General features: G+C 45.6%; 1 protein-coding gene and 1 pseudogene across 3 annotated transcripts in view; one reads left to right on the top strand and one right to left on the bottom strand.

Moving 5' to 3' along the window:
* Positions 1-20132, bottom strand: part of LOC149346374 (uncharacterized) — a 105419-nt gene that overhangs the window by 53296 nt on the left and 31991 nt on the right. The gene's annotated exons all lie outside the window — the stretch shown is intronic.
* Positions 672-5152, top strand: LOC149346376 (uncharacterized; annotated as a pseudogene).

Below are 20132 nucleotides of genomic sequence, written 5' to 3'. Positions count from 1 at the left end.
TATGTTGTTGCCAGTCGTTCAAGACGCATCCGCTAAAAACCGGCTGAACGAAAGTCTATTGAAGAAATTCAAGGATATTTAAGGACTTCAAAATAATTAAGGGTTTTCAAGGCCTTGAAAATGCTATTTTTGAATTCCAGGGTTTTCAAGTGTTTCAAGGACCGCTATGAACCCTGTACATTAGGTATCGAATGAGTTCACTGAACACATTCACCTGCGACCTCCGAGCAAATATATTATCTCGAACCAGAGACTCGGTGAGGATATCGACTCAAAATTAATTACAAAAGTTTCTGAAGCTTCTTAATAACATTTCTCTCGCGTAACTTTGTAGTTATTTACTTATTTGTGTGAATATTCTGAATAGCTTTGCAAAAATGAAACTACTACTCTCGCTACCGACCAGCCAAGTTGTCGGGCGGCCATGTTTGTTGTTTTGGTAGTCGCTTTGGCCGTTTTCGCATGCTTGCTGCCACGACAGTTTATCAAAACGGTGCCCAGCAGCTGTCTGCGAACTTGTCTATTTTGTTTTAATTGGGGCGATGGGCGAAGCTGAAGTCTGGAATCGAGCGCAGTGGACAGAGTCCGAGACATTCGCACTCATAAGAGTGTGGCAAGACCAACTGTGCGACTTGCGCTACACAAAGCGCAATGCTTAAGTTTATGCGGCCATGCAAGAAGCCCTCTGTGCTGAGGGCATTGACAAGCCGCTGAAGGCCGTCAAAACAAAAATAGAAAATCTGGGCAACAAACACAGGCAAGCATTCTCTCTTTTTCAAGATATTTTGCCAGGCACTGCCGCGCACAAGCCTCGAACTTTTTGTTAGATTCATCTTGTTGTGGACGTGCACTGAACCAGCATTTTTGTCATCATAACTGACAGCGCCGCCTTTATTGTGCCAGTCTGCCCCGCCGCAGCGGTTAAGTGATTTGTACATTGGACTGCTAAGCCTGAGGACGCGGGTTTGACCCGGCCGTGGCAGCCACGGTTCGATGTAGGCGAAACGCAAGGCGCCCGCTGTGCGATGTCAGTGCCTGTTAAAGAACCCCTGGAGGCCGAAAAATAAACCGGAGCTGTTGACTGTGGTGACCCTCGTACGCAATGTTGGTTTGGGACGTTAAAATTCAAATATCAAATATAGGTTTTCACCGCAAGGAGTCGGAGGCGAGTTGAAATGCCAAATGTTAAACTTGTGTAACCGCAGTCACACTGCCTTTTTCGTGCGTTTACTCACGTGGCTGTGTGCCAACTTATGTTTTTCGTTTGTCAGAGCAGTTTATGCTTTTAGGGCACGCTGCTTATTTCCTTCAAAATTATACCATTCTACGATAGTTTGCTAGCGACTTCCTCGTAAAAAAAAATCATCATGTGGAGCATAGTAACCATTCAGGCAGTGCTGTTTTACAAAGCTTGAAAACTTTTTTTCTTCCAGGGAGCTGAGCAAGAAGACCACAGGGCAGGGCGGAATAGTGTGGAAATATCACTGGGATATACAAAAGTTCCTAGGAACGCTGCCTGCTAACGACGTCAGCCTGGCAGAAGAAACAGGCTGTCGTCAGGAGACCACTGCTGAAGAAGTAAGAAAAATACCGTCACATTTACAAGGAATATTGTGAATTGTTACCACGTGTTCATTCAACTGAGATGGCACGGTGCTGCAGATGGCAACATTTTAGTTTTGTTTGCAAAGAAAACTGGTGCAGACTATATATCTGTTCACTGGATGAGCATACTTATGAAGCTATGTCTTTCTTTGCTTGTCTTTTTACTTGAGAATGCCACACACATTCAGTTAAAATCGCTTAATGAAGACAAAATTAATTACACTTCATGCTCAATAAACATCAATACAGTCTGATTTCATTGTAATTGTGTTGCATCATTACACGTAGTTCATCACAATATGTTACATAGGTTACTAGATGTATGCCTGGCAAGAAAGATTGTCCTCATACTGTTCCGGTTAGGCTGTCTTTTACATGATGTGTAGAGTATTAGTGTGCCATGTACAGTTAGCATCGTGCGTCTCGGCTCGCACATACTACTTTATACTGCACATACTGATGTTTGATGCTTGTGTTAGTGTTCAAGCTTTTCCATAGTATGGTGCACGGCCGCCAAGAAGCCTTGGAAGACAAGCCAGAGTTGAGCAGCCAGCCACAACTGCAGTTGTCTGGCTCTGGGAGCCTTGTTTCTGAAATCGACACGGCGAGTTCGTCGTCAGGGCCACCCGCACCAAGTGCCCAGGGCACTCGCTCTCCACGTTGCCAGCGGCCTGGCAATGCACGGTCAAGAAGGCCTCAAGATATTTTTCTTGGCCAACTAATTCAGGAACAAAGAAAGTTGCGCATAGCGTACGAGACATCCAAACGGAAAGAGTTTGAGCTCAGAGAGTGAGAAAATAAGGTACAAGAAGCAGCCAACAAGGGAGGACAGGGCTGTTGAAAGGGAGGAACGCCTCATTTCTGTGCTTGCCGAACTATGCAAAAAAATAAACTGTGCGGTGCTTTGTTTATTTTCATGTTGCATGATGGTTTTATATATGGCCAAGAAGGCCTCAAGATATTTTTCTTGGCCAACTAATTGAGGAGCAAAGCAAGTTACGCACAGCGTACAAGACATCCAAACAGAAAGAGTTTGAGCTCAGATAGCGAGAAATTAAGGTTCAAGAAGCAGCCAACGCAAGAGAGGACAGAGCTGCTGAAAGGGAGGAACGCCTCATTTCTGTGCTTGCCGAACTATGTAAAAAAATAAACTGTGCGGTGCCTTGTTTATTTTCATGTTGTATGATGGTTTTATATATGGCCAAGAAGACCTCAAGCATGGAGGAAGGAAAACTAAGGAGAGGCCCTTCGTATTCCCAATGCATTGACAAGAATGTGGCGGAAGTGACGTCAAAATTTAGGCTTAAAAAGTCGGGCCACTAGCAACGGCGTACGGCGTCGTTAGCGTCGTTGTTGCTAGGGGCCAGAGCGTTTTTCGGTGGCGGTGGACGGGCTTTCGGCACGGTGTGTTCGGCCTTGCGTGTTAAAGTCTACATGCCTGGCGTCGTGACGTTACGCACGCATCTAAGATTGCTTTTAAATGCAGCAAATAACCGCTCATTTGACATTTTGTTCATCAAACTTGGTGTCGCTACGCGGAGCGATCGATGCATTGAAATGAATATCGCGAAAAGGTGGCACTCCGAAGCCGCGCTTCGACACGCGAAGAAGCGTTGATTGTTTTGATCAGCGAACTTTCGCACCTCACCAAACAGCACAGAAACATGAAGCCGCTCTCGGCGATGCTGAGCTGCATTTCGAAGGCCACGCGGCGGGTGTACGGTAGCCCGAGGAGGATGGTGAGCTGAGCTATAAGCGGCGCGCAGTGTCGTCTTTCTTCGCCTGGCGTCTGAAAAGGTTCACCGCACCTGTGCGCCGGTCTGTGTCTAGGTGCGTGTTTACGGGGAGGGAGGTGTAGGAGTGTAGCGGCGAGCGGCGTGGTTTTTTTTATACCTTTCTTTTACGAAGCGCTTGCGAGCCGCGCGCGATCCCCGCCCCGTAGCTCGGTGGAGAAAGCAGATAGTGAGGAGAGCCGAGCCAACTTCCGGTTACGGGGCGGCTTCACAAAACGTGACGTCAGGGCCTCTCCTTAGTTCTTTCCTTCCTCCATGACCTCAAGATATAGGAGTTCGCTTGGCGAACCTCTCTGACAGCAACCGTGACCGCCACCAAGCAACTGCAGGCTCAGAGCCCCAGCCTGCATCATCAATAGCCGCCCTGCTTTCGCCGACTCAAGAGTCTGCTATTCCGGCTGCCAGTCGTATGACTTTGGTGTACATATTATACCGCGAGCTTCGAAAATATATTTGAAATTATGTTTCCTAGAATGCATATTCTGTGCATGTACTGTTTCTGTGTTTTTATGCTTAGGTAATTGGATGAAACTCTCCAGCAAAATGAATTGCAGCATCCCTGCCTGGCGCTTCTACCTGACCATTTTTTCTGTTGTGAGCTGCTGCTTCTGTAACTTTACATTTTATTTTTTTGTATGCATAAGAGCTCTCCTGTTATTACACTGTGCATAACATCTGTAGCCATGTCCAATTTTTATGCAGCATCTGTGCTGTCTTGGGCTGCCATTAAAATATTGGTCTATGTGACCAATGCTGTCAAAGCTACAGCTAAGAGGTGCGAATGCACTAGCTGAACACATTTGCCAAGTTAGTCATCCAAACAGCATGACTGGAAGTGTATGTGACCAATGTATTCCGGAAATGTTTCCTTTCAAAACAGTCATTGTCCATGTTTTATGTTCCCTGCTATATCACATAACCTCTGAAGATCAAGTTACTGCATGACTCAAAATGGCAAAATGTCACGTAAAGGACTTTGAAAGCAACGAATACAAGCGGGAAAAGAAAGTGCAGAATGCATTTCAAGTACCCACTTTATTGTAAACTATTCAAAGGCTAAGGTGGCCTACAGTACTAGCAAAGATTGAACAGCGTTTCTTGATCACGCGCTTGCCTCGGTAGCATCATCGCCAGCTCTTTTTTCATTGCATTCATTTCTCTCGCACATTTTAATTGTAAATTCACTGTTTTTATTGTATGTTATTGTATATTGTATTGTATTGTATATTGTTGCGAGGTCTAATAGCCAGCACTTCCTCCGCATAAGGTGATGCAGAGACCCGCTGTGGTCCTAGCATTATCAAGAGCAGAGCCCGCAGCGAGATGCAGAAATGGAGGAGCAATCCATGAGTACAGCAGCTGTTCCTGCCACTCCACATGCACCAGCTACTCCACATGCACCAAGCACCTCTTTGGTGCCAGCCACACCGGCAGTCGCAGCAGCTCCGGTGCTTCCTGCTGGCTCTGCAGCAAGGGCAGGAGGTACCAGCCACACTGGGAGCACACAGGAGCAGTCGCTAGTTCACCAGGTGCGAGCGGCTCGCTCCAGTGCTGTGTCCTCAGACAGGGCAGAAAGGACAAAGGAACACCGGCTCCGTATGAGGCTCTTGAAAGCCGAGCACCGCAACAAGCTGGCTAAAAGAGCAGAAGCCCATCAGCTAGAGATGGAGAACTTGAAGTTGAAGAATGAAATTAAGAAATCGAAAAAGATTCTTTTGGACTTAAAAATTAAAGCTCTGAAGGGCGAACTTTGAGGAGGGTGTGTTAGGGGTGGGGTTGGAGGTGGGGCAGGGGGGAGGTCATCTGAAAAAAGTACTGCAACTGTCATTAACTGTGGCCAGGATGCCTGAGGGAAGGGATGAAGGGGGCGGATAAAAGAAGGAGCCAGATAAAGTCAACATAATGCCAGACTCTCCGATGTTCGTCTACCACTCAACAAGTAAGCCTCGTCTTCGCTCTTTCGGGACTTTTGCCCAGATCGGAATGTAGACAGATAAAACAAAAAACAGCACCAAACCGAACGGCCTTTGGCGGTCATGCGGTAGCATTCTGCTTGGTTGACTTGGCTTCGTTTTCAAATAAGCGACGCCATAAAGCACGCATTGTAACAATAACGATGATCCCGACAGAGGAGCATGGATAAAAGAAAACGACGAAGCGCCACCGCGTGCAACAGGGCTGCGCGTAGGAGAAAAAGAACAAGGCGCTCACTGAAGACTGATGTGGACAGAGATGTTTCTGCTTAGCAGTCAGGACTTGTTCAGGATGCCTCAACGAGGCAGCAGCCGCCCTCTGAAGAGGCCTGGAGTCGCACCTTCGGTGCGACCTTCGGTGCGACGACCAGATCCAAAGAGGATGCCCGCCCGCTCCAGCTGAGCTGCCTCCTGCAGTGCATTTCACGAATGCGTTCCACCGTACCTGGCTTCCATAGGGACCCGCCACGAGCGGCGTCCTAACCTAACGTCATTTAATTTTAAGCTAGATGGAATAGTTACTGAGTAATTATAATCAACACCTTTGTAAAGTCAACCCAGGGTGTTAAACATTTCAGAATAAAATTCACAAGTACTTTATGACGGCACGTTGACAAAGCCCTGCTGTGTGCAATAAGGCTTTGTTTTTTCTTTAAGTTCCCAGTGCTCAAGGAGAAGTTAAATTCCAACTTGCATATTAACATGAAGATGTTGTTTACAAAAATAACTTTGAAAAACTTGCATATGTAAATATAAAAATCAAAAGGATCACTGCCCTAAGGATTTAGGGTTCATGCACAAAAAACTAATTTTATGCCACTTGTTACGAAATGCTGAAAGGATACGCGACAGCAACTGCAAAAAAACGCGAAAGCTGGGAAAGCCAACTGGGAAAATTTGTGTTATTTGTTCTTGACAATCTTGTATGTGCCTTTCCCACAATAATCCCGGATGGAATTGGCAGTGTCTGTAAAATAAATAAATAAATAATACTAACACAGTGGTGCTCCATCATCGGAAACCCGTGGAATTTGCGAAGCGCCAGAATCATAGAAGTGTGTTTCAGTCATGATTTTCAGTGATCATACATTTAAAAAAAAACCTCATTTTCCAACTTTATACTGCACATTTCTCTATAATGCTTCATCATGAGACAGAAGAAGACCTGAGGGCCACAAAAAAACAAATTGAGATTGAAAATTCTGACTAAGCTGACCAGCAGAGCAGTGCACTGTTTTCCAGTTCTCCTGCCAGGCGCCACACCAGAAAGGTCACTGTTAAGACAAGATGAGACGGTCCCTCTGTATAAACACCACAGCTGGCATCCACAGCCCCGAGGCTCTGAGGCACTCCGAGAGCGCCCCCGTTGTTGGGTTACCAGTGCAGAGACCTCGCGCTTGGATGCAGCACAGGTCTTAACCGGAGCCAAGGAAACCATGAATGAATGGAACTATTGTTAATTATTTGTGCATTTCAGTAGACAGCCACTTGTAAGCAATGTAATCCGTTTACTTTTTATACACCCTCCATCCAAGTGTCGCTTCCGATGTGTAGTTCCGATGTGTAGTGTTGTTTCCGATGTGTAGTTCCCCGAACAAAAACACCGAGGACAATGACACAGTAAAAGTAGCGGTGTTGTCGTCTGATGCTGTTCCTGTTCGGTTCTTATATTCTGTACATCAATTTGGCTTGAATGAACCAATGTTATTTTGCTGTTACATTTTCTGTCTACTGAGGCATTTTGCCGGTTCTTCTGTGAGGGTATGGGCAACGGCTAAAGGCAGGTTTGGTTTATGAGGGTTTAACGTCCCAAGGCGATTCAGGGTACGAGGGACGCGGCTAAAGGCTAAGGAAAGGAGAGGCGGAAGCTGGGCGAAAATTAGAGACTACATAAGCAACGCATTGCCTCCTACCGCTCAAAGATGAGGGCACTAGAGACTGAACTACTTAAGTGCAAAGAGCACATCAAGACACTAACTGAAAATGAAATTGCAGACCTGGCACAGAAGGCAAACCTTCCTGAAACGCATCGCACGCTCCTGGCGTAGCAGCTGCAAAGGCTGCGTCAAAACACGGTAGGTGTTATAGCGACAACTGGCTAATACTGTGCCTTCTTCTACATATCCGTACACCATCGGGCTACAGATTCCTTCAGGGGGACAATATACTGCCTCTGCCCTGCGTTAGGACCATAAGAAAATACACTGCCATGGTAGGAATGAAGTGTGGATTCGATTCAAATTTTTTTCAGGCACTCAAGAAAAAAATGGCAGAAAAATAAGAATTTCAGAGACATGGAATGCTCCTCTTTGATGAAATACAGATGAGAGAGAAAATGTGTAAATTCCACAACGCTGACATACACTGGCATCATTGACCACGGAGAAGGTTGTGGAGAGAGCTATGCGCTGGCGAATCACGGGCTTGTTTTCATGTTTTGTCCGTTTGGGGAAAACTATGCGCAGCCAGTGGGCTTGTTTGCCTCGAAAGGAGCCACAAAAGGCACAGTTCTGACCCAGTTGGTTATCCAAGCCATTATAATGCTGGATAAGGCTGGCGCCATTAACGATGGCATTGTATGCGACGGAGCGAGCACCAATAGGAAAATGTGGACCCAGCTTGGTATAGACGGAAAACTTGAGGCTCCGAAGCACTTCTTTGAGCATCCATTAAATGACCAGAGGAAAGTCTACGTGTTTTCTGATGTACCACACCTTTTCAAGTGCATCAGAAACAAGCTGCTGAAGCAGCGACTCTTGAAAGTCAATGGAGAATGGGTGTACTGGACCTATTACACGGCCGTATACAAGGAAGACAGCAAGAACGCTGGTGGTCTCAAGGTGTGCCCCAAGAAAACAAACCATCATATTTACCCATCACACATGGATTTGATGCATGTAAAACTTGCAACGCGAGTCTTCAGCCGACCTATGGCCTTGGCAATAAAATATTAAAACGAAATGAAAGTGCTGCATGCTGTTAAAGCTGCTGGGACCATCGCCTTCACAGAGAGAATGAACGTCTTGTTCGATGCCATGAATAGGCGGCATCCAGGGGAAGGAGTGCGCAATGAAAGTCGCGACCTCTCTTTGATTACGGAAAGCCTGCAATGGCTGAACGTGTGGGAAAGTGACCTCCGAAGTGGACTGATAACAAAAGATATGTTCCTCACCCAGTCAACTGCTGAAGGCCTGCGAGTCGTGATGTTATCTACACTAGACCTCGCCTAATATTTGCTCAGTGAATGCAGGTTCAGACACGTACTCACTGCGAAGTTCAATCGAGATCCACTCGAATGGTTCTTCGGGGAAACTCGTCAAGCTGCAGGTGAGAACGACCATCCTGATATGCCTGCATTTTTGCAGCTGTACCGGATGCTAAGCTTGTATAGCTGTATAGCTTGCTGAAACCACCAAAGTTCGGCAACTGCGAAGCCCGAGAAGAAGGACCAGTACTGAATTTTTCTGCTTTCCGGGAATTTTTTAAGCGTGATTCGGAACGATCACCACTTGATGAGCTAAAGCAAAAGTTGGAAGGCATCATCGAAACCGAAGAATGGGAGTGCGATGAGGTGCTGCACAGTGACAACGACGATGCGGAAGTCGTGAACGCAGTTTTATATTATGTGGCAGGGTTCCTGACTAAGAAACTAGCAAAAATATTTCCCTGCTCAAAATGTAGAGCATCTCTTTCTGTTGCAGTGCCAATGACGAAAGAAGCCTCTCTGACACACCGCAAAACGAGAGGTGGACTCCTGCACCCGAACACCAAACTGCTTAACCTGCTTCGCTGAGCAGAAGACTTTTTTTCGAAGAATATGGACGACTGCGATGTGTTTTGGCACACCATCGACCATGTTCTGGACACGTTTCATGCAACGTTCCCTTGCCATGAACATAAAAATGACGCTATTGCGAAGATTGTGCACTACTACATCGCAATGCATACGAGGCAATGTTGCATTGGGGAAACACAGGACAAGAAAACAACACAAGAAAAGAAGAAAATTTCAAGACTTTGTAAGGATTGAGATCGTGGGAACGTCAAGCGTTTGTGCGAGTTGTGCCACACAGCGACTTCAAGAAGCTCCCAATACCAGGTGTCTGTGCACTATCAAAGTGCAGCATATACACAGAGACTGCAGTGTTAACTATTCGTGAAAGACATGTGGAAAGTGGCACAGAAAAAGAACTTTGATAGAAATGATTGTCACAATATTAGCTGACGCCCTCAACCCTCAATGTATGTATGTAAATAGATTTGTATACAATGTAATGTTTTCCACAAACATTTCGTGCGGTGCGTCCCCCTCGGATGGAATGTGAATAAATGCAATGCCTTCGTATTTGTTGTTCATTTGTCCTGTCTTATATGTAGATTTCACAGTTTAGTGCTCACTGAATTGAAAGCAGCAAATCAAACAATAGCATGAAACCATAAGAAGTTATAAAGTGTAATGATGATGGATTACTTGCAGCTTACAATGAAGGAATTTAGAGAACAACCTGACACTGAATATAATTTGATTGGTTTGTTCCAGCTGAAGAGGACACGCAAATCAGCAGGCTATGATGTATGTGTTGCCTTAATTATGATTGATGCTCTCGCCGGGAGCACTCACCTCTTCAGCAAGCTTCGTTGAATGCCTCTATCTCGTGGTCCCTCAGTCCCTGACGGTAAGTGCACAAAGCTAAAATCCTTCGCATGCTCCACGTGTGTCCAACGAATTTCCTTCACGAACGTCAAGTAAAAAGAGCAGCCATCGCACGCAGCACTGTCCACCAATAGGCGGAAGAGTGTCAAGCCGCAGGCCTATCAACGGTTGGAATTCGACGTAGATTGCCTCCCCTAGTATGAAGCCACGTTTTACCACACGGTAACTCAGGGCATCACGACATTATTGAGAAGAAAATGTTGGCCGCGCAAATGCTCTCCCGCGGAAGCGCGGAAATGCGCACGACGGCGCGAGTGCGCGTTGTCCTCGGGAACCTAACGAGGGCGGCATCCGGCGGAGGTCAAAGGAAGCAGACAACACCTGTGACTCTTTGCGGTCGCAGGAGAGAGGAGAGTTTCGCCTCCTCAATGCTTCTATCTCCGTGGCCTCGTCTTTGTTCTTTCGGGAATTTCACCCCGACCAGAATGTATGCGGATAAAAATAAAAAACAGTACCAAATCGAACGGACTCTGGCGGTCATGTGGTAGCGTCCTGCTCAATTGACCTGGCTTCGTTTTGAAATAAGCAATGGCATAAAACACGCATTGCGACGACAACGACGATCCCGAAGGAGGCGCGTGGAGAGAAGAAGATGAAGCGCCACCACGTGCCACGGGGCTGCGCGTGAGAGAAAAAGAACAAGGCGCTCACAGAAGACTGACGTGGACAGAGATGTTTCCGCTTAGCAGTCAGGACTTGTTCAAGATGCCTCAATGAGGCAGCAGCCACCCTCTAAAGAGGTCTGGAGTCTCGCTTGAGGGCGACGACCAGATCCAAAGAGGACGCCCGCCCCGTCCCGTTCCAGCTGGGCTGCCTCCAGTGGTCCGTTCCACAAATGCGTTCCGCCGTCCCTGGCTTCCGTGAGGACCCACAGCCGGTGAAAGTGAAATGGCAGGCAGAGATGTTTGCACTAAGTGGCAGCAGCAGAAGCTCCAGACGTTCTCGAAAATTATGAGCCCAGCGACTCCTTCAACGCGGATGAAATGGTGCTTTTTTACAAGCTCCTTCCCAACAAGCCTCTGAGTTTTAAAGGTGAGAAGTGCACAGGAAGGAAAGCACAGCAGAGACCGTCTCAATCGTCTGGTGGGAGCCAAGAAGGATGGGTCTCAAAGTAAGTTTCTCTTTATTAGGAAAGCAGAGATTGTGAGCTTGTAAAAGTGTCACACAAAAACTGACATCAATAACATTGAAAACGTGCAAAAGAAAGCCCTTAGGTTTATTTATAATACTTACAGTAGAAGAGCCCCGATCACTGATCTCAGAACACGGACCGGCCTCCCAAAATTAGAATTTCGGCGTAGACTCCATCGCCTACAAACTTTAATATAGTTAATAAACAAACAAAAATTGATTCCGACATCTTCATCAACTTTAATAAAAGAAGAGAAACAAGAGGCAAGCACAGCAAAACAATTGTGATGCCACAGGCTAAGACTAGCGTGTATCGCTACTCGTTCTTCCCTCGAACTATAGCAGAGTGGAAGGCTCTACCGCAAGAAGTCGCCAATATGCCCTTGGTCGAATCCTTTGCGTCTGCCATGCACTCTTTGCAATGAAGTGCGTTAAATTTAGTGTGTCCAGTTTCCTGTTTCTGCAGTTTGCAGATGTGTTTTTTGTTCTTTTTAACGACGTCAGTGTCCGCTTTTTTGTAATTTTGTATAAGTTGCTTTTGCTCACGCAATAGTCTGTATTGCAAGCCATTTCTTACGCTTTCTTCTCACTCACAGTCTTGTTTACCTTGATTTGTAGTGCCGACTTTGACTTGTCTTTCCTGTACTTACTCACTCCTGCCTGGACTGCCAAGAGGCAGTTGGCAGTATCAAATAAATAAATAAATAAATAAAGGACTGCAGGTGTTTGAAGCAAATACCAAGGCCTGGATGATGCAGACTGTTTTGGAAACCTGGCCAAGGCAGAGGGATGCCAGTTCATTATGAAAGGCAGGAAGGTTGAGTTTATAACAATTGCCCAGTGAATGGCGAAATGCGAGAGCTGAATTCCATTCACCTGGAGTTCCGCCCTGCAAACACGATAGCCATACTCCAGCCATTGCATCATGGTGTTGTAGCGCCCTCCATTGGCGGCGCCTACAGCATGGCCAACGCGCCCCTGCACGAGGAAGAAAATAAAGATGGCGCCTGGCTACATGAAGCCACGACTGGCAGTTCTGTTCTGGCCTAGATCCGATTCACCTGTATCGTTCCTTCGTTCCTGAGGCGCAAGCCTAAAAGGGTTGACCTAAGACTAACACAATGACTGATCCGGCCGACCCCAGCATGGAACAGGACTCGCGCCCCCAGGATGTCTTGTCGCTGCGGCTTCGTCTCCCATTCTTTTAACCAGAGAACCCGTAAGTCCAGCTTTTCCAGATTGAGGTACAGTTTAACCTCTATCGCATCTCCTCAGAAACGATGCACTACTACCAGGTTCTCTCCGCGCTCCCTCCTGATGTTGCCAGTGAGCTCTCGGACTTCCTCTCTGAGCCCAGAGATACTCCATATCAGCATATCCAGACTAAGGTGCCAGAGAGATTCATGCCATCGGAATGCGACCACCTCAGCAGCTCCTTACTGAGGAGGACTTTGGCGACTGGCGCCCCTCTCAACTGCTGCGCCGGATGTGGCAGCTTCTGGGGGAGCGCAACATCCCCACCGGTGACAAGTTGCTTCGAGGTCTCTTCCTCCAACACCTTCCATAGCCAATTTGCCTTGTCCTTCCTCGCAGCGGCCGGCGACAACACTCTCGACCACCTGGTGGAGCTTGTTCAAGTTCATAAGGTGGCTTCCCTGTCCTTCACTGCTGTCTTGCAACCTGCCGACCAAGTGATTTCACGCCTTCAGGTCCACATCGATGAGCTCACCGCCTCAGTCACCATAGTCTGGCCCCCACCCCACCTTGTCCCAGCCATCGTTCCCATTCACGCGCACGTCAAGCTCGGAGCCCCAGCCCTCCGCCTCTTGGCCGGCACCACCAGCGTTTCTGGCACCGCGACTCGAAGTGCACATCTCCCTGTTCGTGGTTCAGAAACACTCACCGAGATCACTGATGCAGCATGTGGTCTCACTTCTCGTCCTGGCTGCCAGTGTATGGTAAACAACAAGCTCTTTGGTACCCAGTACTTCATAGACATGGGTGCAGGGATAAGCATGATTCCCCTTACTAAGGCTCACCGTTCCAAATCAATGGAGCAGTTGCTCCACGCTGCCAGTGCCTCGTCTATAGCGATGTACAGACTTCGCTCCCTGACACTCAACTTAAGACATCACCATGCTTTTCGACCGGTCTTCGTCGTCACTGACATTGTCAACCCTATCGTCAACTCGGATTTCTTCTCCTACTTCGACCTGCATTGGCATCCGCACGCTGATACCTTCCTCTCCGTTTGAGAATATCTTGAGGAACTTTCTGGAGTTAATAAAGCCATGCAACCTCCCTCAGACGCCTACCCATGAAACACAAACTGCCTTACAAACGCCTCGAAACAGCTCCAAATGGCTAAAGACGTCTTTTGCTGCATTCAAACGCCTCAAAAACATCGACAGCAAGAAGTTTCCTCTGCGACGCCTCTCAAACATCTGTAGTGAGGCGTTTCTTGTGAAACTTCTGTGAAACATCCGTACTAAGATGTTTTCTTAGAATTTTTTCGACCATGTGTAACTTCAGACGTCAAGTAGACACACCTATAAGCTCTAGCAATCAGCAGAGAGTTGCTGCCGTGGATTAAACATGTTGATCACAGCGCACAAATTAGATGGCTCTGCGTTACTCCGGTGTTCCTGCTTGACGTTTCGAAAAGCAGGCACGCTGGTGCAAAGACCGCTCTATGTATTCAAACACAGATAGCGCGTTTTCTCCTACGGAGCCCAAAATTACATGATAATCACTGCAGCTAACCTGCCACTTGTAACGCTGGACTTGGGTAACATATACTGGCCCTGAAAGACGACAGTAGTTAAGCAAGAGAAAAAATTTGCTGCATGCTGCGAACGCCTCTTCGTTATACATTGGCTAGCTGATGGCAGCACCCGACAGGACCAGCATGCAAGCGCATGCTGTCATTTCCGCTTTCACCCAGCCCACTCACGTGCAACCTTCTTTGCGTCATGCCGCAGCTTACTGCTGCCGACACTCCGCATGGTGGCGATACAGTCTGCAGTCTACGTAAACGTGGTTTTAACCGCTTCAAGCGAAAATAAATCTTGATGCAAGCTGTAAGTACCTAGTTTAACATGAAAGTATCAGACCAGTTTGTTTTTTGCTTCTATGCAATTGATATATTTTCAAGTATAGGAGTATAGCAATTCATTTGGCTATTTGTTGCTGCAGTGGCTAGTAGCTGCTAGCTCCGCGTTCAAAGTGAGCGCTGCAAACGTTTCTCTGCGCTCTTTGTTCCACGCTGGTTGGCGGTTCACGCTGCTCCTGTTTGCAGTTTTCCTTTTTCCTCGTGATATCGTGTACTACCAGCGCTTTGCTTGGATGTGAACCCCGTTTTCCACAAAAGTAAGTAACTTTCCATTTCTCGTGTGGTGAAAGTACCAGCCATACTGCAGCTAAGCCGCTAACGTGCCTGACTGAACCGTCGGCTACTGTGTCCCTCCTTTGCTTTGCAAACCAGAAAACAGTATCAGCAAGTGTTTTACGTACCAAAGTGTAGTGTTGAATGTATTAAAACAGGGCGTTTGTATGTGTTATAGATTTAACCGTTTCAAGCGAAAATAAACTTGATGCAAGCTGTAAGTGCTTAGTTTAACATGAAAGTATCAGACCAGTTTGTTTTTTGCTTCCATGTTATTGATATATTTTCAAGTATAGGAATATAGTAATTCATTTGGCTATTTGTTGCTGCAGTGGCTAGTAGCTGCTAGCTCCGCGTTCAAAGTGAGCGCTGCAAACATTTCTCTGCGCTCTTTGTTCGACGCTGGTTGGCGCTTCACGCTGCTCCTGTTTGCAGTTTTCCTTTTTCCTCGTGATATCGTAAACTACCAGCGCTGTGCTTGGATGTGAACCCCGTTTTCCACAAAAGTAAGTAACTTTCCATTTCTCGTGTGGTGAAAGTACCAGCCTTACTGCAGCTAAGCCGCTAACGTGCCTGACTGAACCATCGGCTACTGTGTCCCTCCTTTGCTTTGCAAACCAGAAAACAGTGTCAGCAAGTGTTTTACGTACCAAAGTGTAGTGTTGAATGTATTAAAACAGGGCGTTTGTGTTATAGATTTAACCGTTTCAAGCGAAAATAAACTTGATGCAAGCCGTAAGCGCTTAGTTTAACATGAAAGTATCAGACCAGTTTGTTTTTTGCTTCCATGTTATTGATATATTTTCAAGTATAGGAATATAGCAATTCATTTGGCTATTTGTTGCTGCAGTGGCTAGTAGCTGCTAGCTCCGCATTCAAAGTGAGCGCTGCAAACCTTTCTCTGCGCTCTTTGTTCGACGCTGGTTGGCGCTTCACGCTGCTCCTGTTTGCAGTTTTCCTTTTTCCTCGTGATATTGTGTACTACCAGCGCTGTGCTTGGATGTGAACCCCGTTTTCCACAAAAATAAGTAACTTTCCATTTCTCGTGTGGTGAAAGTACCAGCCTTACTGCAGCTAAGCCGCTAACGTGCCTGACTGAACCGTCGGCTACTGTGTCCCTCCTTTGCTTTGCAAACCAGAAAACAGTGTCAGCAAGTGTTTTACGTACCAAAGTGTAATGTTGAATGTATTAAAACAGGGCGTTTGCATGTGTTATAGTTTTAACCGTTTCAAGCGAAAATAAACTTGATGCAAGCCGTAAGCGCTTAGTTTAACATGAAAGTATCAGACCAGTTTGTTTTTTCCTTCCATGTTATTGATATATTTTCAAGTATAGGAATATAGCAATTCATTTGGCTATTTGTTGCTGCAGTGGCTAGTAGCTGCTAGCTCCGCGTTCAAAGTGAGCGCTGCAAACGTTTCTCTGCGCTCTTTGTTCGACGCTGGTTGGCGCTTCACGCTGCTCCTGTTTGCAGTTTTCCTTTTTCCTCGTGATATTGTGTACTACCAGCGCTGTGCTTGGATGTGAACCCCGTTTTCCACAAAAGTAAGTAACTTTCCATTTCTCGTGTGGTGAAAGTACCAGCCTTACTGCAGCTAAGCCGCTAACGTGCCTGACTGAACCGTCGGCTACTGTGTCCCTCCTTTGCTTTGCAAACCAGAAAACAGTGTCAGCAAGTGTTTTACGTACCAAAGTGTAATGTTGAATGTATTAAAACAGGGCGTTTGCATGTGTTATAGTTTTAACCGCTTCAAGCGAAAATAAACTTGATGCAAGCCGTAAGCGCTTAGTTTAACATGAAAGTATCAGACCAGTGTGTTTTTTGCTTCCATGTTATTGATATATTTTCAAGTATAGGAATATAGCAATTCATTTGGCTATTTGTTGCTGCAGTGGCTAGTAGCTGCTAGCTCCGCGTTCAAAGTGAGCGCTGCAAACGTTTCTCTGCGCTCTTTGTTCGACGCTGGTTGGCGCTTCACGCTGCTCCTGTTTGCAGTTTTCCTTTTTCCTCGTGATATTGTGTACTACCAGCGCTGTGCTTGGATGTGAACCCCGTTTTCCACAAAAGTAAGTAACTTTCCATTTCTCGTGTGGTGAAAGTACCAGCCTTACTGCAGCTAAGCCGCTAACGTGCCTGACTGAACCGTCGGCTACTGTGTCCCTCCTTTGCTTTGCAAACCAGAAAACAGTGTCAGCAAGTGTTTTACGTACCAAAGTGTAGTGTTGAATGTATTAAAACAGGGCGTCTGCATGTGTTATAGTTTTAACCGTTTCAAGCGAAAATAAACTTGATGCAAGCTGTAAGTGCTTAGTTTAACATGAAAGTATCAGACCAGTTTGTTTTTTGCTTCTATGTTAGTGATATATTTTCAAGTATAGGAATATAGCAATTCATTTGACTATTTGTTGCTGCAGTGGCTAGTAGTTGCTAGCTCCGCGTGCAAAGTGAGCGCTGCAAACATTTCTCTGCGCTCTTTGTTCGGCGCTGGTTGGCGGTTCACGCTGCTCCTGTTTGCAGTTTTCCTTTTTCCTCGTGATATTGTGTACTACCAGCGCTGTGCTTGGATGTGAACCCCGTTTTCCACAAAAGTAAGTAACTTTCCATTTCTCGTGTGGTGAAAGTACCAGCCATACTGCAGCTAAGCCGCTAACGTGCCTGACTGAACCGTCGGCTACTGTGTCCCTCCTTTGCTTTGCAAACCAGAAAACAGTGTCAGCAAGTGTTTTACGTACCAAAGTGTAGTGTTGAATGTATTAAAACAGGGCGTTTGTATGTGTTATAGATTTAACCGTTTCAAGCGAAAATAAACTTGATGCAAGCTTGATGAAATCATGAAGCGTCTTGATAACCAAGACAAAGAAATCGCCCACCTGCGGAAAAGAATGGCAAGGGTTGAAAATATGCGATGTGAAGAACAACTTTCTCAGCTTAATAATGACTTGGACGAGCTGGAATTCCGAAGCAGGAAAAAGAACATAGAAATTCATGGCATTTCTAAAACCGAGCATGAGGACCTCCTAGCCAAAGTGAACGAAGTGGCTAAAGAAATGAATGTTGCAGAGCTTAGTAAGAGTGACATTGAGGCATGTCATCGGCTTCCTGCAAAAGTGGATAAGATACCAGCCATTATTGTGCGGTTTCAACGACAAGCACAAAGAGACGAATGGCTTCAAAACAGAAAATCTTTGGTAGAGAAAGGCAAAAATGTGTACTTGTGTGAAAACCTGACCCGAAGAACGAAATGGCTGCTTCTGCAAACTAAAGATTGTGCTAAGAAAAAACAATTTCCGGTATGTTTGGTGTTCAAACGGGAAGGTGCTTGTTCGCCAAAGGGAAGGTGATTCTGTTCAGATCATTCGAGATGAGAGTGATCTTGTTGATCCGGTGCCTTGAAAAGGTACCGTTTGTGAATGCTGCATGCAATGACAGAGTATCATGATGGCACCGGACCCGTACCCTCTTCCGTGCGAAATCAGTAGCAGTGTTTCTTTTGAATTGAAAAGCCTGTCAATACTTAAATGTTTTCATCTAAACGCCAGGTCAGTCAGGAACAAGCGAGATGACTTCTCTATTTTGTTGAGTAGCTTTGGCTTTCCTTTTGATGTAATTATGATCTCGGAGACCTGGCTGACCGACAGCGATGCCTTTGAATTGCCTTCATTCTCAACGTTTTCTTTAAATCGAAAAACCTCTCGTGGCAGTGGTGTGTGCATGCTTGTTAATGCGAACTTACAGTGCGAAATTTTAAACGATTTGTGTTACCTGTTGGATGATGTTGAAATCCTTTCAGTTAAATCAGGAAACATTGTAATGTCTGTGGTGTATAGGCCACCGTCTGGTGATATGGGTATGTTTCTTGAAACAATGGAATCTTATTTGGGTTTTGTATATAAGAACAAATACGATGTAATCATTGGAGGAGATTTTAACATAGATATGTCATGTGCAACGAGCAGCAGTGTAGATTTTGAGGTCTTACTTAGATGTTATAGCGTTACAAATATGATAACCAAAGCAACCCGTATAACTCCCAATTCCCAAACATGCATAGATCTCTTCCTAACAAATATTGATTCTGCGCTTATTCACTCAGGAGTTACATGCTGTGACATAAGTGATCATATGGGCATCTATTTGTTTTGCCGGAAGGAGGTTCCGAAACGTGACCCTCGTGAGAAAGTTATGTGTCAATGTATTACAGAAGGAGCTTTAGAAAGATTTCGAGCGCATATTCTAGGTGTGGACTGGTCCGATATATACAAAGAGGCCAACGCGGAGAGCGCTTATGACTTATTCCTCGAGAACTTTACTCATGCTTACAGCATACACTTTGTTTCAAAATTAAAGAGGCTACCAAAAACAATAAGAAAACCATGGATATCACGCGAACTGCATACGCGTATTAAAGAAAAGCACAAACTATATCAGCTATTTGTTCACACCAAAGATATTCTTATTTTTGACCGCTTTAAGAAGTACAGAAATAAATTAAACTCTGACATACGAGTAGCAAAACTGAGGTACTACGAGAACCACTTTGCAGATACATCTAATCGCCCTGATAAACTCTGGCGTAAAATCCGGTCACTTGACTCTGGCGTTTCACAGGCTGGTAATCCCGATAAAATTACTGACAATGGCATAGAATACCAAGGTAACCGTCTCGCAGAAGAGTTTAACAAGCATTTTACTCCTGCGTTGAACCCCTCAGCTGATACATCTCACATATCCATTGACAGGCTCCCCCCTTCTTTGTTCCTTGAACCTGTCTCTACCAGAGAAGTCTTGTCAACTTTTAGTGACCTTAAAAACAGCACCTCGTGTGATGCGGATAATATCCAGATGCGTCCAGTTAAGTATGTCATCGACATCATCGCTGCGCCATTGGAGCACATATACAACCTATGCATAGCAACTTCCACTTTCCCCGCAAGAATGCAGATTGCTAGAGTAGCAGTTATATACAAGAAGGGAAACAAAAACAGCTTTGGAAACTATCGACCAATTAGTATTTTGCCCGTCTTCTCCAAAGCTCTCGAGAAACTGATTCTTAAACGAGTTGAAAGCTTTTTAAGTAAACACGCCATAATTACCGACTGCCAGTATGGCTTCAGAAAAAACCGGTCAACAGAACTTGCTCTTTTACACCAGAAGGAATATATACTGAGGAATTTTGAAGATAGGAACCTGGTCTTGGGAATTTTCTTAGATTACAGCAAAGCATTTGACTGCATAAACCATAGCATCTTGATGACAAAACTTGAATGTTATGGAATTAGAGGCGCAGCTTTACTCTTACTTAAGTCTTACTTGTCCAACAGAAAACAGTATGTCCAAATAAATGAATACAAGTCAACTCTTCGAACAGTTACCCGCGGAGTGCCCCAAGGAAGTATCCTTGGACCACTGTTATTCAACCTTTACATTAACGACATCACTAGTGTGGATAATAACGCTCGTTTCATAATTTATGCTGACGACACCAGTTTGTTTTTATCCGACGCTACTGGTAGTAAGTTACTGGAAAAT

Source organism: Amblyomma mixtum, chromosome 4, assembly GCF_055824585.1.
Source record: "Amblyomma mixtum isolate Tamu chromosome 4, ASM5582458v1, whole genome shotgun sequence".
NCBI classification, from domain to species: domain Eukaryota; kingdom Metazoa; phylum Arthropoda; class Arachnida; order Ixodida; family Ixodidae; genus Amblyomma; species Amblyomma mixtum.
This window is presented reverse-complemented; position numbering and strand designations above follow the sequence as displayed.